This window comes from Euprymna scolopes, chromosome 46, assembly GCF_053919585.1.
Source record: "Euprymna scolopes isolate OS-2025 chromosome 46, ASM5391958v1, whole genome shotgun sequence".
Taxonomy (NCBI): domain Eukaryota; kingdom Metazoa; phylum Mollusca; class Cephalopoda; order Sepiida; family Sepiolidae; genus Euprymna; species Euprymna scolopes.
Genome location: NC_136527.1, coordinates 74463023 through 74480522, shown reverse-complemented (window position 1 = coordinate 74480522; position 17500 = coordinate 74463023). Strand labels below are relative to the sequence as shown.

Sequence of the window (17500 nt, the reverse complement as noted above, 5' to 3'; positions counted from 1 at the left end):
GCCACGCGTCCATTTGTCAAATAAAGCGGGATTTTTATAGGCAAAAGAATTTATTTACCTGATAAACACAGCAATACTTCGTACGTGATTTGGTATCATTGAGTATGAAAAGAAAAACAAGGCTTATTGAACATATATGCCCATGTATGTAACAATGCTAATTTAAGCTTGATCAATGCAGGGTCTTCCTGCTAGTAAAGGCATAATCTATACAATTATAAAACTCAAATGACCTTGTAACGAGTGATGTAACCCACTTTCCGGTTTACGACATCCGGTTGCGCATGCACGCATAAACATTAACCCATAACAACGTAAACAAATAAACACAAATCGCTTCTTTTGCAGATATTGACCTGCGCACTGGAATATTAACGTTATTATTTCGAAATTATTATTTAACATGGGAAGAGTGGGGGTGTTTTGCAACTATTCTTTATTACAACTATACTGTCGCTATTTTCTTACAACTAAACAACTTTATTTATGCTAAGAGTGTAGATAAAAAGGGTTCTAAGTTTATTTTAAAAAATGGAGAAGAAAAAAAAATTGCGTTAAAATAGCTTAAACGTAATACAGAAATGAACGATGTAAAAAAAAAAGTAGACGGTATTAACAATTGTTTATTTGGATAATTTAAACGCGAAAAAAAAGAACAATTGGGACGCTGAAAACGTATAAGTATGGCCAACCACTTATAATTCAGTAACTGTGAATTTTTTTTTTTTCAAAAATAATCAATTATAATAAACAGAACGACTCATAGAAATCTATCTATATTCTTTTCCAATCTTAATATACTTTCATAGAAATGTTTCTGTTATGTCACAAAACTATTTTCTTTACGTCACAAGTGTCACGCTCATGCTTGAATTCCGTAGCTAATATAACATACTGACCCAACGGGTCACGAGTAGTCTGGTTTCATATATATTTTTACAGATAGTTCACCGAGGATAACATTAATGGGGTGGAATGATAGCTACTGGAAATGGATTAAGGATGTTTGTTTCTAGTGAGGTGATATGACAAAAAAAAATGTTGATATTGGATTTAAAAACGGATATATGGTGGTTTACGAGTCAGCAGCATTGTGACAATGTGTTTCACAGACAAGGGGCCTTTGCGAACGTGTTTGTCTGATACTATACACATGAAAATAAGAACAAAAATGTGGGTCCTTGCGTTGATTGTTTTTCAAGGTGGGCGGGGGCGAAGTTAGAGATAAATTGCTCCTATTTAAACAGAAGTGCATCCACAATTCAGAATTCTAGGCGTACATGGATGTAATAATTTGTCAGTAAGTGCCATTCACACTAGTCGTATTGTATTCTTTTCCATGTCCATGTGGTTGACTATTATAGAAAACTGATTACATATAATAATAGAAGATGTATCGAGACACAGGAATGGGTATGTTTGATCCTGCAGAACGGTGGTTCAATAAAATTGTGGGGTCGCGCCTGATCCACAAAGTATGGAAATTAAAAATTTAAAAATTAAAAAAAAAACGTTTACATTTTTTTTTATATAGATGTACATAAGAATACTTTGATAAGTATGTTTTAACTTTAATAGGGATGGTATAATAAAATTGTAAGGTCTGCGTTCGCGCCTGGCCTCCATAGCATGGAAATAGGCACAAACTTCAATAAAGAATTTTCATATCTATCTGCGTAAGTATACTTTGAGAATTATGTTTCAGTTTGAAGAAATATGGTATAATAAAATTATGGAGTGTTCGTTCGCACCTGACCTCCATAGAATGGATATATGTCACAAAGTTTAATAAGGTTTTTTTTTTATATAGATCCACAGAATATTGTGATAAGTGTTTCAGTGTGAACAGGTATGGTCTAATTAATTATGGGGTTTATCTATTTTATTTTTACTTTCATCATATTTTGTTTTGGTTTTGATACCTCCAAATTCAACCCTCATAACCTTTTCATAACCTATCATACTTTCATAAATCAGAGTCCATTTTCTGTAGGTTGTTTTTGAACCCAATGAATAATCTTAATTATTCATTGAACTTTTGAATAGTCAAGTCGCTGCCTGATGATATCTGTTGTTTGATTGAAACAAGTGGCTATTTGTAGCAGCAGGATGTGAGCATGTTTATATAACAATAAACAAGTATATATATATATATATATATATATATATATATGTATATATATATATATATATATATATATATATATATATATATATATAATATACTAGCATAGGTGCCCGACGTTGCCCGGATCTTTGGAGATGTATGTTGAGCAAAAAAAAAAAGTGGTCAATTTTATAAACTTTGATCCCTATTATGACTCCCTTAAAATTTATTGTTTTGGGCTCAAATTAAGTTAAGTTAGATCTATGTCCAATGAACTTATATTTAAAATTTCAAGTGTTTAGACCCAAAATTGTTGGACGAGTTTGGCAGAGATCTCAAAAGTCAAATCGTTGAACTTTGACCCCTTAACAGCCAAATTTCTGGCCGAAATCCGATCACATCGATTTTCCCAAATCTCAGTACCCTGTATATTAAATTTCGAGTCTGTAGACTTAAAATTGACAGAGTTATTGTGTAGGAAAATGTACACACACACACACACACACACACACGTTAACTTATATATATATATATATTTAGAGAGAGAGAGAGAGAGAGAGAGAGAGAGAGAGAGAGAGAGATAGATAGATAGATAGATAGATAGATAGATAGATCAGTTTGGTTGAAAAATTTATTCAAATTTTCCAACCAAACTTTATAAAGCTGAAAGTAGCGAGATTATATTTCAAGAGTTAGAGAGATGCAATGTGAGCTTTCTGGAAAGCGTAGTAGTGTTGTAACCAATGTAATAATTGTATATATGCTTACACACGCATATATATATATCTTTATGCTTGGATATTTACAGATAGAGAGAGAAAGAGTAAGAGAAAGGGCGTAGAAGAAGAAGAAAAGGCTAGGCAGAAACGGTAAAAGAAAAATCAATAGGAAACTCCACGAAGAGAGTTGGAAGTCGGTATCTGACTTCGATAAACGGCCGTATATCGATCTCAACGTATCGAGATTTATAGACAGTTGTAAATTGTGTCTCATTAGTTTACAATCAATTAAGAGCCTACGTTACTGATTGATGAAGCACTGGTCAATTTGAGGATAGATCGCTCGGACTTGTAGTAATAATGGAAATTATCAACATCATAAAGAATAACTAATTTAATAAAAAAAATTATCACCATCATCATCAACAACAACAAAATCAATTCCATCCAAAATTATCACCATCATCATCAACAACAACAAAAACCACTTCCATCCAATATTATCACCACCATCATCAACAACAACAAAAACCAATTCCATCCAAAATTATCATCATCATCATCATCAACAACAACAAAAACCAATTCCATCCAAAATTATCATCATCATCATCAACAACAACAAAAACCAATTCCATCCAAAATTATCACCATCATCATCAACAACAACAAAAACCAATTCCATCCAAAATTATCACCATCATCATCAACAACAACAAAACCAATTCCATCCAAAATTATCATCATCACCATCACCAACAACAAAAACCAATTCCATCCAAAATTATCATCATCACCATCACCAACAACAAAAACCAATTCCATCCAAAATTATCATCATCATCATCAAAAACAACGAAACCAATTCCATCCAAAATCATCACCATCATAATCAACAACAACAAAAACCAATTCCATCCAAAATTATCACCATCATCATCAACAACAACAAAAACCAATTCCATCCAAAATTATCACCATCATCATCAACAACAACAAAAACCAATTCCATCCAAAATTATCATCATCATCATCAACAACAACAAAAACCAATTCCATCCAAAATTATCATCATCATCATCAACAACAACAAAAACCAATTCCATCCAAAATTATCACCATCATCATCATCAACAACAAAACCAATTCCATCCAAAATTATCACCATCATCATCAACAACAATAAAAACCAATTTCATCAATAATTATCACCATCATTGTAAACAACAACTATTAGGTTGCTGCAAAAAGAATGGCGTTTATATATATATATATATATATATATATATATATATATATATATATATACAGAGTGACCCCCAAAATAACGGGCCCAAGCTCTAATTAGGCCCCGTTTCTTAGTATTTTGTCCGAATGAAATGAAACTTTGGTCATAACTAATTTATTATATTCAAAACATCACATCAAAACACCAGGGTCTTTGGCTTTTTTTTCTCCGTTCTACAGCATATGTTTTAGATGGCCTCCATTTAGCTTTTGTTTTTTTTGGGGAGGGGGCAACCTGTATATATATTGTTGGCCTCGTGTAGAGACCGTGAATCTCTACGGTTACAGCTAAGCATTGTCTGACTATACCGGTTTCAATCCTAATCAAAGCCGGTAAGAGGCTTACTTTGCCAAAACGTGGTGAGACGACGACAACTATGGATGGCAGTAATTGCTGAGGGGGCAGTTAGAAGATTTGGAGTCTCTATTCCATCGGGGTTACCAGGCTGACGAAGGCCAGAGAAATATTTGGCCAAAACGTCGTTAAACAAGAAAAAAGATGAGCATAATAGTCCGCAATACATGTAGATATATATATATATATATATATATATATATATATATATATATATATATATATTCATATATATACACATTGTCTAAATATATATATATACATATATATTGTCTGAATAAAAATGTATGTATATACATTGTCTGAATATATATATATACATTGTCTAATTATATATATACATTCTCTGATTATATATATATATATATATACATTGTCTAATTATATATATATACATTGTCTGGTTATATATATATACATTGTCTGATTATATGTATATATATATATGTATACACTGGCTTAATATACATATGTTGTCTAAATATATACATAAATATATACATATATATTGTCTTTTTATATATATATATATATATATATATATATATATATATACATTGAAAAATATATATATTGTCTGAATATATATATATACATTGTCTGAATGTGTATATATATATGTATATATATATATACTTGTCTGAATATATATATATTGTCTGAATATATATATATATATTGTCTGAATATATATACATATTGTCTGAATATATATATGTATTGTCTGAATATATATATATAATGTCTGAATATATATATATATATTGTCTGAATATATATATATATATATTGTTTGAATATATATATATATTGTCTGAATTTATATATATATAGTGTCTTAATATATATATATATATATATATATATATATATATATTGTCTGAATTTATATATATTGTCTGAGCCTACCAGACACTGTCCTCGAGTGTCTAAGGTCTCTCTGTACAGGGGTTTGTCAGAACAACCTGGCATGAGGATACTTTTTCCATAGAAGTAAACCCTGACCAAATATTCAAAATCACATAGTATTCGCTGCCCCAAAAAGATCTCCTTACAATTGCTACCCCACATTACCTTTTACGAGGAATGGTGCACCTACCCCAAGTGATATTACCTCAAGTAATAGCACGAAGCTGGATACTCCACCAGACTAGATAAATTCTTGTCCTGGAATCAAGTAAGGACAAGAAACCAAACTGAAAAAAAATATACTACAACGTATAAAAATGGTTAATTGGGGAGAGGAAAATTATGTTCTCAATTTCTTTACTAACTCAGTGTTTGAGAGATAAAGAACTTAAATGGAACATTCGAATATCTATGTATCTCATATAGACTTCAAGTGTTAGCCCCAGGTTGTGGGCCACTTGATTTCTGAGAACTTCGAATGAAGTAAAATAAAACAAAGGTATATATATATATATATATATATATATATATATATATATATATATATATATATATTGTCTTAATATATACATATTATCTGAATATGTATATATATATAATGTCTGAAGATATATATTGCCTGAATATATATATTGTCTTAATAGTTCTATATATTGTCTGAATATATATATGTATTGTCTGAATATATCCATATATTGCGTGAATATATATATTGTCTGAATATATATGTATATATATATATATATGTATATATATGTATATATATTGTCTAAATATATTTATGTATTGTCTGAATATATATATATATTGTCTGAATATATATATATGTATTGTCTGAATATATATATATATATATTAATATTCATATATTTATAAATATATATATATATATATATTTATATATTCTCTGAATATATTTATATTGTCTGAACATATGTATATTGTCTGAATATATATATGCATATATATATACATATATATATATATATATATATATATATATATATATATATATATTGACTGAGTATATATGTTACAGGAAAAAGAGCTGTTCCATTTGCCAGTAAATAAGATATGTTAATAATAGATAGGTTAAAATGAGATAAGGATAAGCCGGGATTCGAACCTTGTAAGCAAGGTTCAGAAATAGATGTAAGTATTTAGGTATCGTTAGGTATTGTTTGTATTGAAAAAAGAATTTGATTGTTCGTTCTTTTATGAAAACTGAATTAAAAAGGTCATCTAAAAAGAATGAACAATACAAATTAAAAATATATGTGTTAGTTGAGAATTCTTTGTATGTCACATTTTGGAACCACACATCTGACATCATAGCAAAAAGAGGCGAAAGGGGTAGAAGTTAAACCGTGCAGAACAAATTTGAATTCCTGACGTCATCATTCGGCCGGTCAAAAGAAATAAAAAATAATCATCGATTTTTATAACTGCTGTCTTCGTGTCGTTTTTTTTATGTAAAAGAAGAGTATTAAATATTCCTTCAATAATGAATTCTCACCATCTCTCTCCTCTTGTATCCCTCATCGTTAATATGAACCTCCGTGTTATTCAACACATATATATTGTCTGAATATATATATATATATATATATATATATATATATACATACATATATATATATTTATATATATATATGTATATATATATGTATATATATACATATATATACATATATATATGTATATATATATATATATATATATATATATATATATACGAGCAAACAGTTAATAAAACATGTTAAAAAACACTTTGAAATGAGTTAAAAACATATTTAATCTGAAAAGGAAACACTAGATAAATGGATAGTCCTTAATCCGCTGAGTTTCGAAGAAATACTTTCCTTCTCATCAGAGGGTGGGAATTAGCAAAATGCGAGATTGGATTTTGCATATAAAAGTATTTGATGAAACAACAAGTAAGTCAAAGATCTTACTTGATAACAAAAAGTGAAGCAGAGTGAATATGGTGAAGAAAAAGGTGATTACAAACGAATTGGAATTGTCACATCACTAATACATATATATATATATATATATATATATATATATATATATATATATATATATATATGAGCAAACAGTTAATAAAACATGTTAAAAAACACTTTGAAATGAGTTAAAAACATATTTAATCTGAAAAGGAAACACTAGATAAATGGATAGTCCTTAATCTGCGGAGTTTCGAAGAAATACTCTCCTTCTCATCAGAGGATAGGAATTAGCAAAATGCGGGATCGGATTTTGCTTGCAGAAGTACTTGATGAAACAACAAGTAAGTCAAAGATCTTACTTGAAAACAAAAAAAGTTAAGTAGAGGGAATATGGTAAAGAAAAAGGTGATTACACATGAATGGATAGTCTGGTGGAAGATAAAAAATCCAGTGACGGTAAAATCCAAAAATATAACTTCAAGAGACTTAATTGAATTTCAATTTGGATAAGTAAAATCCAAGGAAATCCCGTAATTGGAAGATGGTCCAAAATAATCCAAATGGATTTCGGCATTTGGACCACCCTGGACCATCCTCCAACTACGGAACTTCCCCGGATTCCACCTGTGTAGACGGAAGCTCAATCAACCTTCCCGAAGTTATACCTTTGGACTTCACCGCCATTGGACCATCCATCCCCCACCAGACCATCCATTCACGAGCAATCACACCTTTTCCTCACCATACCCCCCCGCTTCACCTCCCAGCTATCAAGCAAGATTCCCGACCCACCTGTTGCTCCATCAAACACCCCTGCATTCAAAATCCGATCCCGCATCCTGCCAACTCCCACCCTCCGACGAGAAGGAAAGTACCTCCGAATATATATATATATATATATATATATATATATATATATATATATATATTGTCTGAATATATATATATATTGTCTGAATATATATATATATGTATATATTGCCTGAATATATATATATATACATACATATATATATATATATATATATATATATATATATATATATATATATATATATGTACTAGCATGGGTGCCCAGCGTTGCCAGGGTGTTTGCAGGTGTATGCTGAGCAAAAATTAAAAAAAAAACAGTAATTTTTTTTTTTACTTTGACCTCTATTATGACCTCTAAACATTTATTGTTTTGGGCGTAAATCAAGTTATTAAGTTAGATGCATGTCCAAGGAACCTATATCTAAAATTTCAATTGTTTAGACCCAAAATTGTCGGCGCTGTTTGGTAGAGTTTTCAGAGGTCAAATCGTTGAACTTTGACCTATTAGCAGCCAAATTTCTGGCCGAAAACCGATCACAAAGATTTTCCCAAATCACAGTACCCTGTATATCAAATTTGGTTTCTGTAGACTGAAAATTGACAGAATTATTGCGTAGGGAAATGTATGTACATACACACACACACACACACACACACACACACACACACACACAGACGTTCACTTTTATAGATGTATAGATATATATTGTCTGAATATATATATGTATGCATATATTGTATGAATATAGATATATATATATATTGTCTGAATATATATATATATGTATACATACATATATATATATGTATATATATATATATATATATATATATATATATATATATTGTCTAAATATATCTATATATTGTCTGAATATATATATGTATATATTCTGTATTCTGTCTGAATCTATATACAGGGTGACCTAAAAAAACGGGCTCAAATCTAATTAGGCTCTGTTTCTTAGTGTTTTGTCCGAATGCAATCAAACTTTCGTAATAACTAGTTTCTAATATTCAAAATATCACATCAAAACATTAGGGTCTTTGGCCTTTTTCTCTCCGTTGACTGTAAAATGCTCAGGAAAACAATTGAATGTCCTTTGTTTTTTTCGGGTCACCCTGTATATATATATATATATATATATATATATTGCCTGAATATATATATATGCATATATTGTCTGAATATATATATGTATATATATATATATGTATATATATATATGTATTGTCTGAATATATATATATATATATATTGTCCGAATGTATATATATATATGCATATTGTCTGATTATATATATATATATATATTCTCTGAATATATCTATATATTCTCTGAATATATATATATGCATATATATTGTTTGAATATATATATATTGTCTAAATATATATGTATATATACAGATATTTAGACAATATATATTTTTTTTTCTGAATATATCTAAATATTGTCTGAATATATATGTATGTATATATTCTGAATTCTTTTTGAATATATATATATATATATATATATTCTTAATTCTGTCTTTATATATATATATACATATATATATATATATATATATATATATATATATATATATATATATATATATATATATATATATATATATATATATTTAGACAATAGTAGAATTGAATAGCACGGAGTAATTTTTATTAATAAGTATTTTTGGTAAATCTTCAATTTTTTCGAATGGTCTTTTTTTATTTTTCGGTCAAGAAAGTACAATAGTTTTTTCGACCACCTGTTTTTTCTTTTGGTTGTCTTTTTTTTATTTTTGCAAGTACTTTCGACTGAGTTTCATCCTTCATCTTCAGTTTTCGATTGCTATTTCGTTTAACTTTTAACTTTAACGTGTTTCAGTTATAATTATATTTAAATTTCTTAAACAAGTGAATACCTTTTAAATACCTTTAACTGATGAGCAAAATATATGTTTTTTGCATTTCATTTCCTATGAAAATCCATAGATTAAGGAAATAGACATATTTTTTTCCATATATTTTTGTTTCGAAAAATCAATTCTTTACTTGAATATATTTTTATATATATATTAATCTGCAGAAATTAACTTTAAAGCTTACATATATGTATATATATATATACGTATATATATATACATATATATACGTATATATCCATATATATACACACATATTTATATATAGACACATATATATACACACACATATATATATGTACATATATATGAACTCATGTTTATATATACACATATATACACACTTATATATATACCCACATATATATACACGAACATATATATATACACACATATATTTACACATATACATATATAAACACACATATATGTATACACACATATACACATATATATGCACATATACGCACACATATATATATACTCACACATATACGCACACATATATATACACACACATATATATACACACATATATATACACACACACACACACATATATATATATATATATATATATATATATATATATATATATATATATATATATATCGACTGGTAGAAAAATATGAAAAATTTTCTTTGCGGTTTCAGATGGGACAGTTATTGATTTTTTTATCCAATGTCTTATTATTTCTTTTACTAATCACGCCCTCCCGCCCGACATGGCCGCGATTTATCAAGCGTCAAAACGAAGATATTTTGATTGCTCGGCCCGATGTTTACGCGAGGGAAAATTATTCATGAAGATATATAGGTTGATCGGTATACCGCGGGGAGAGACAGGGGTATGAGAAAAGACCGAGGCACAAAAATGTCCATGAAATTTAATAGAATCAGATAATTTATATATAAATATCTTCTATCTATCTTCCCATGAATTCGTTTCTCTTTTATTGATATTCATATTAAAAAACAACCCTCTTATCTATTTATTCAAAAAGAAAATGCAATGTTCTTATATATGGGTTGTGCAATTGCATTCACTAGCAAAAGATCTAGCTAATTTGCATATTCTTTTAAACATTCATTTTTATTAATTCCTTATTATTTTTTTCGCTTTTCTTACGGGATGATCATCTTTAGTTAACTATTACGTGTAATTATATTCATGCAGATATTCTACATGATTTATACTTGCATAATATTTGCGTAAAAGTGTGCAGTAAATACAAAAATGTTTCCATATATATTTATCTATACGTATGTATTTTTGTTAAACAAATCTATCTATCTATCTATCTATTTATCTATAAAATTGAACGTGTCTGTGTGTCTGTGTATATTTTCCTTCGCAATAACTTTGTCAATTTTTCTTTTTTTTTTTTTACAGGGTGGTCGCCACTTATCAAGGCCCGGATGCAACTCAGAGATAAGAGTTATTGCAAGCACAGTACGTTAGTGTGGAGATTTGATAAAGTGTTTACTTAAGGGGGCGGTTCATTAGGAATTTGTTAACGTTGGACTTGAAGACCTCCAAGTTGTAGTCAAGTGGGAAGCAGGAAGACGGAACAGAGTTCCACAGGCGTGAAGTTTTAAGAAAGAAGCTTTGTTCATGGAATCCGCGTTTTGATTTAGGCACAGATAAAGAGTGGGGGAAATTTTTCACAGTGGATTCAGCTAGACGGGTGTTTTTCGTGAAAGATTGGCGATGGGGGACCAGAGATTGGAGTTGAGCACCTGACATGGAAATAACGATAAAACAAGGATAGGCTCGCAACGTCTCTTCTGTGGGAGAGAGGTTGCAGGGTAGAGAAAAGGGCATCCCCCACTAAGCCACGAAGTCTATTTTGTACTCTGTCAGGGCAGGATAGGCTGTTTTTAGCAGCTCCTGCCAAGATATGGCAACAGTATTCCATCCTTCGACGTACTTGGCTTTTATATAGATAGAGAATTGCATCAGTAGTGAGATATCTTCTGGAGCAGTAGAAGGATCCCACCATCTTTCCAGCGACCTTGGCAGCAGACTTGATGTACGTGTTCCATTTCAGATCAGGAGTAAAGGACAAACCCAGAAGCTTGTCAGAACACGGGGCTTCTCCTAGACGAGAGCCATCCATTTCAATTGATGCCAGATGGGGATCAGAGCGTTGATGATGTAAAGATAGGAGTTTGGTTTTAGATGCATTAAAGGTAACCAGCCACGACTTCCCCCACTGAACCACGCGCTGGAGATCAGAGGAGAGAGAATCAGAGAGAACTTTGTCATTTACAGCCTTTGATGTGTTGCCGTAGATGGTCGTGTCATCGGCATAGATGTCAACGAATGATTTAAGTATGTGTTTATGGAGGTCATTGATGTAGATCAGGAAGAGAGTTGGGCCCAGGATTGACCCCTGAGGGACTCTAGCATTAATACTGCCGGCCTCCGATTTTTGTCCATCGACCACTACTCTTATGAGCCTATCGGAGAGAAATGATTTAATGATTGATAAAACATTTCCAGTTATACCGTAGCTGGAAATCTTGTGAAGTAGGCCCTTATGCCATACCTTGTCGAAGGATTTTGATATGTCAAGAGCAATTGCCCTAGAAAGGAAGCCTTTGTCAAGAAATTCACTAATCCTCTGAGATATAACCGTTAACACATCTGCGGTAGATCTTGCAGAACGGAAACCATATTGCATGTCATTAAGAATGTTGTTTCTGCTGAGGTGGTTTACTATTTCTCTATTTAATATGGATTCCAGCAACTTACTCATAACACACAGGAGACTTATTGGTCTGTACTGAGAGGGAGATGACTTATCACCTGAATTCTTAAATACAGGGCATACTGATGAGGTTTTCCAGGGAGTCGGAAAGCACTTCTCCTTAAGGCAACGCTTAAACAGTTTTGTAAGTATGGGAGCAAGTTCTGGTTGAAGCTTTTTTAACACTAAAATTGGGATGCCGTCAGGGCCAGTTACTTTACTGGAATCAAGGTTCTTGATTAGCTTGGTGACCTCATGCACAGATATCTGTATGTTACCTAGCGTGTTCAGTGTTATAGGAGGAAATATGGGGAGATGGTGGCCTTCGTCGCATAGGGTAGAATTAGCTGCAAAGTTCTTTGCAAATAGTTTGGCCTTGTCTGATGCTGACGAGATGACTTCTGGTCCATTGATAATGGTTGGGATAGAACGCACACTTCTGTTCAGGATCCTATTTGTTATTTGCCAAAACTGGTGGGAACCAAGCCGCTGATCAGCTACTTTGGATTTAACAGACTGGGCATATAGCTCTCTTGCATTTTTTATTACTCTTTTACAGTGGTTGCTGGCGTTCCGGAAAGCAGGTTTAGTCTCAGTGCATCTATTACGTTGGTAGCTATGGAAAAAGTGATTTCTGTGCGCGATAGCAGCAGCACATTCTGGGGAGAACCATGGCTGGCTGTTAGGTTTTTGTTGGAATTTTTTAGATGGTATGAATTGGTCTAGTCCTACGATTAACCATTCGGTCAGATCTGATACTATAGAGGACACTTCCTTTTTAAACATAGAATGCAGAGGTAAATCAGATATGAATGTACGGAAGCTGTCCCAGTCAGCCATAGAGTATCGGTATACAGTACGGTGGAGGGGTACGTCTGGGGACTTATTATATTTCATTTTTATCTTAACTGATACAACGGAATGGTGGGAGGATCCTAGAGGAGAATGAACGGAACATGAACATAGCTCAGGGGAAGTTGAGAGAAAAAGGTCTAGGAGGCTTGCATATTGACCAGTAGTTTCGGGCACACGGGTGGGTTCGCGAACAATCTGAGTGAGGTCATAAGCAATGGCAAAATCATGACAAAACCTCCTCTCATCGTCTGTCTTATTTGAATGGTTCAGCCATTCCACGTTATGAACGTTGAAGTCACCACAGATGTGGATGTTAGCCGAGGGATGTGCAGACAGGATGTGGTCTATTTTCTCAGATATGCTCTTAAAGATAGTAACTCTGCTGTTGTGGGGCTGATAGGAGACAAATATAAATGCAGTGGTGTTAGCAAGTGCAACCCGGAAGTACATATAGGGTAAATTAGGATCTTCTCTAGAGATATCTCTCCCCTCGTCGTCTATCTGTGTACATTTCCTACACAATAACTCTATCAATTTCAGTCTACACACTCGAAATTTGATATACAGGCTATTGGGATTTGGGAAAATCTTTGTAATCCATTTTCGGCCAGAAATTCCACCTTTTAGATCTCTACCAAACTCTTCCTCCAACTTGAAATTTTAGATATAGGTTACTTGGACATGGATCTAACTTTATAATTCGATTTGAACCCAAAAAAAAATAAGTGTTAAGGGGTCAAAATTGGCGTCAAAGTTTTAAAGATGTCTAACAAATAAGTCGGCCAATATTTGGTCGAAACATTTCTAAATTTTACATAAAGTGTATTCAGACATAGGGCAAGCATTTTAATCGTTTTTTTTTTTAATGTTTTGTTTTGTTTTTTGGGGCTGAAAATTTGGCTTCCAAGTGGTCAAAGTTCAAAAGGTTTGACCATTGCGATTTCTAGCAAACTATTGAGCCAATTTTGGGTCTAAACAGTTTAAATTTTACATAAAGGGTATTCGGACTTCCAGTAATCTTTTAATCAGTTTTGGGGCGAAAATTTGTCTGTCAAGAAGTCAAAGTTGAAAGAGTTGACCTTTGCAGATTCTACCAAACTCCTCTTCCAGTTTTGGGTCTAAACACTTGAAATTTTAGATGTAGGTTACCTGAACATGAGTCAGACATTTTAATTTGAATAAATGTTAAGTGGTCAAAATAAAAGGAAATTTGACCTTTGCGGTGTCTAGCAACTTTTCTCTATGGTAGTTAAGGAAGCCTATTATATAGAAAGGCATTATCATACGTCCCTGTTAGCTATTATGCTTAAAAACTGTTCGAGATTGGTTTACCATATTTAAACACGGTATTTTTTTTTACCTCAATGACGCTTCTCGTTCCAGAAGACCAATCAAGATAGACGAAGACCAACTCAGGGTTATTTTGAAGGAAGATGACCACCAGACATGAAGAGAATCGGGTGAAATGATGAAGTTTGATTCTGCGACAATTTCATACTACCGATAAGGTTCACACAAAATCTTAGAGTTTTGGTCCCATACGACCTTAATTTTTCCGTTAAAATTCTTTGTTTAAAAAAAAACGTCGGGAACTCATACAACAACTTAATAAGAAACGTTAACAAAGACGTACAATTATCATAATGACAATCAGAAATTGGCATATTAAAATTCAAGAAAATTAACGTGAAAACAACGTATCGTCTTTGCCGGTGCGCCCTTCGCCAAACCGGAAGTGATGTAGGTTTAAACTAAGGCTCGTAAATCGAAAAGAGAGGATTACTTTCGAAAATATCGACAAAAAAAGCGACCCCTTCCTGTAGAAAAGTTCCCAGTTGAGGGTGAAAGAATTTATGTTTTTAGCTAATTTTTTTATATTTGTCGACCGAAGGGTCGAGCTTCAAAATGATATCGATCTCGTGAAAAACCGTCGTGTCAGTCGAAAGTTTTAAGCATGCATACAAACATACATACATTTAAGCAGACAGGTGAGATTTATATTATAGATTAGCCTGGGTGCCAGGTGTTGCCCTGGTGTTTGGAGGTGTGTGTTGAGCAAAAAAATTTTAAAAAGAGGTAGCAGGCAGGCAGGCTCGAACCCGTCCAGCGGAGGAGTAAAAGAACGTGCGATAAAACAAAGTATGTGAAAGGAAGGAGTATACAAATAGGTTAGAATAAGAAGTATACGAATAGGTTTAGAATAAGGTGTGTACAAATAGGTTAGAAAAAGGAGTATACGAATAGGTTAAGAATAAGGAGTATACGAATAGGCTTAGAATAAGGAGTATACAATTAGGTTTAGAATAAGGAGTATATGAATAGGTTTAGAATAAGGAGTATACGAATAGGTTAGAATAAGGTGTATACGGATAGGTTTAGAATAAGGAGTATAAAAATAGGTTTAGAATAAGGAGTATACGAATAGGTTTAGAATAAGGAGTATATGAATAGGTTTAGAATAAGGAATATACGAATAGGTTTAGAATAAGGAGTATATAAATAGGTTAGAATAAGGAGTATATGAATAGGTTTAGAATAAGGAGTATATGAATAGGTTAAGAATAAGGAGTATACGAATAGGTCTAGAATAAGGAGTATACGAATAGGTTTAGAATAAGGAGTATATGAATAGGTTTAGAATAAGGAGTATGCGAATAGGTTTAGAATAAGGAGTATACAAATAGGTTTAGAATAAGGAGTATACAAATAGGTTAGAATAAGGAGTATATGAATAGGTTAGAATAAGGAGTATACGAATAGGTTAGAATAAGGAGTATTCAATAAGGTTTAGAATAAGGAGTATACGAATAGGTTTAGAATAAGGAGTATACGAATAGGCTTAGAATAAGGAGTATATGAATAGGTTTAGAATAAGGACTATATGAATAGGTTTAGAATAAGGTGTATACGGATAGGTTTAGAATAAGAAGTATAAGAATAGGTTTAGAATAAGGAGAATACAAATAGATTTAGAATAAGGAGTATACGAATAGGTTTATAATAAGGAGTATACAAATAGGTTTAGAATAAGGAGTATACGAATAGGTTTATAATAAGGAGTATACCGATAGGTTTAGAATAAGGAGTATACGAATAGGTTTAGAATAAGGAGTATACGAATAGGTTTAGAATAAGGAGTATACGAATAGGTTTAGAAATCCATACTGAGCAAAGACATACAACCATCACCATCAGAAATGAACGCATTGAAGATCAATATGCATAAATATACGATAAATTTGTCGTCCTAAAAAGAGAACAGTAGAACTTTATTTCAAAACTTTTATTCGAAAAAGTCAATTCAGGTAACTTTATTATGTAGTAGAGCTGACATCTATTTAATCTGACCGTTTTCGCCTTAACACGGGTCCGGAACTGGGAGCATTCTCTTTCCGCGAGCGCCGGCTGAAGTTCGGCGAATACTCGGCGGATGGTGGCGATCAGGCTGACTTTGGTGTTGTGGGAGGTCATGTTGGTGATGTTCTTGACGTATGGCTAAACGAAGTAGTTCAGCGGGTCCACGCTGGTGGAGGAAGGGGCCAGTGGAAGAAGAGTACAAAGTCGTAACATTGTTTCTGAAGCCAAGCCTGGGTCTCTTTGGACTTTTGGGCCGATGCTGAGTCCTGCTGCCACAGCCAGGGTCTGCCAGTAGCCACCTAATTGCACCCAGGTATCACCACACTCTTCAGCACATCCAGGTACACTTTGGTGTTGACTTTCAAGACAACTTCGGACTTGTAAGGTGGAAACTCCAAATTATTATGGCAGGAAACTTGGCTTTCATCAACTTGGTCACGTCACTGCTATTTTTGGTAATCCATCGATGCATTTTGAAG

At 32.2% G+C, this 17500-nt stretch overlaps 1 protein-coding gene across 1 annotated transcript in view; it reads right to left on the bottom strand.

Moving 5' to 3' along the window:
- LOC145270166 (uncharacterized) overlaps positions 1–17500 on the bottom strand; it is a 417807-nt gene that overhangs the window by 144254 nt on the left and 256053 nt on the right. The gene's annotated exons all lie outside the window — the stretch shown is intronic.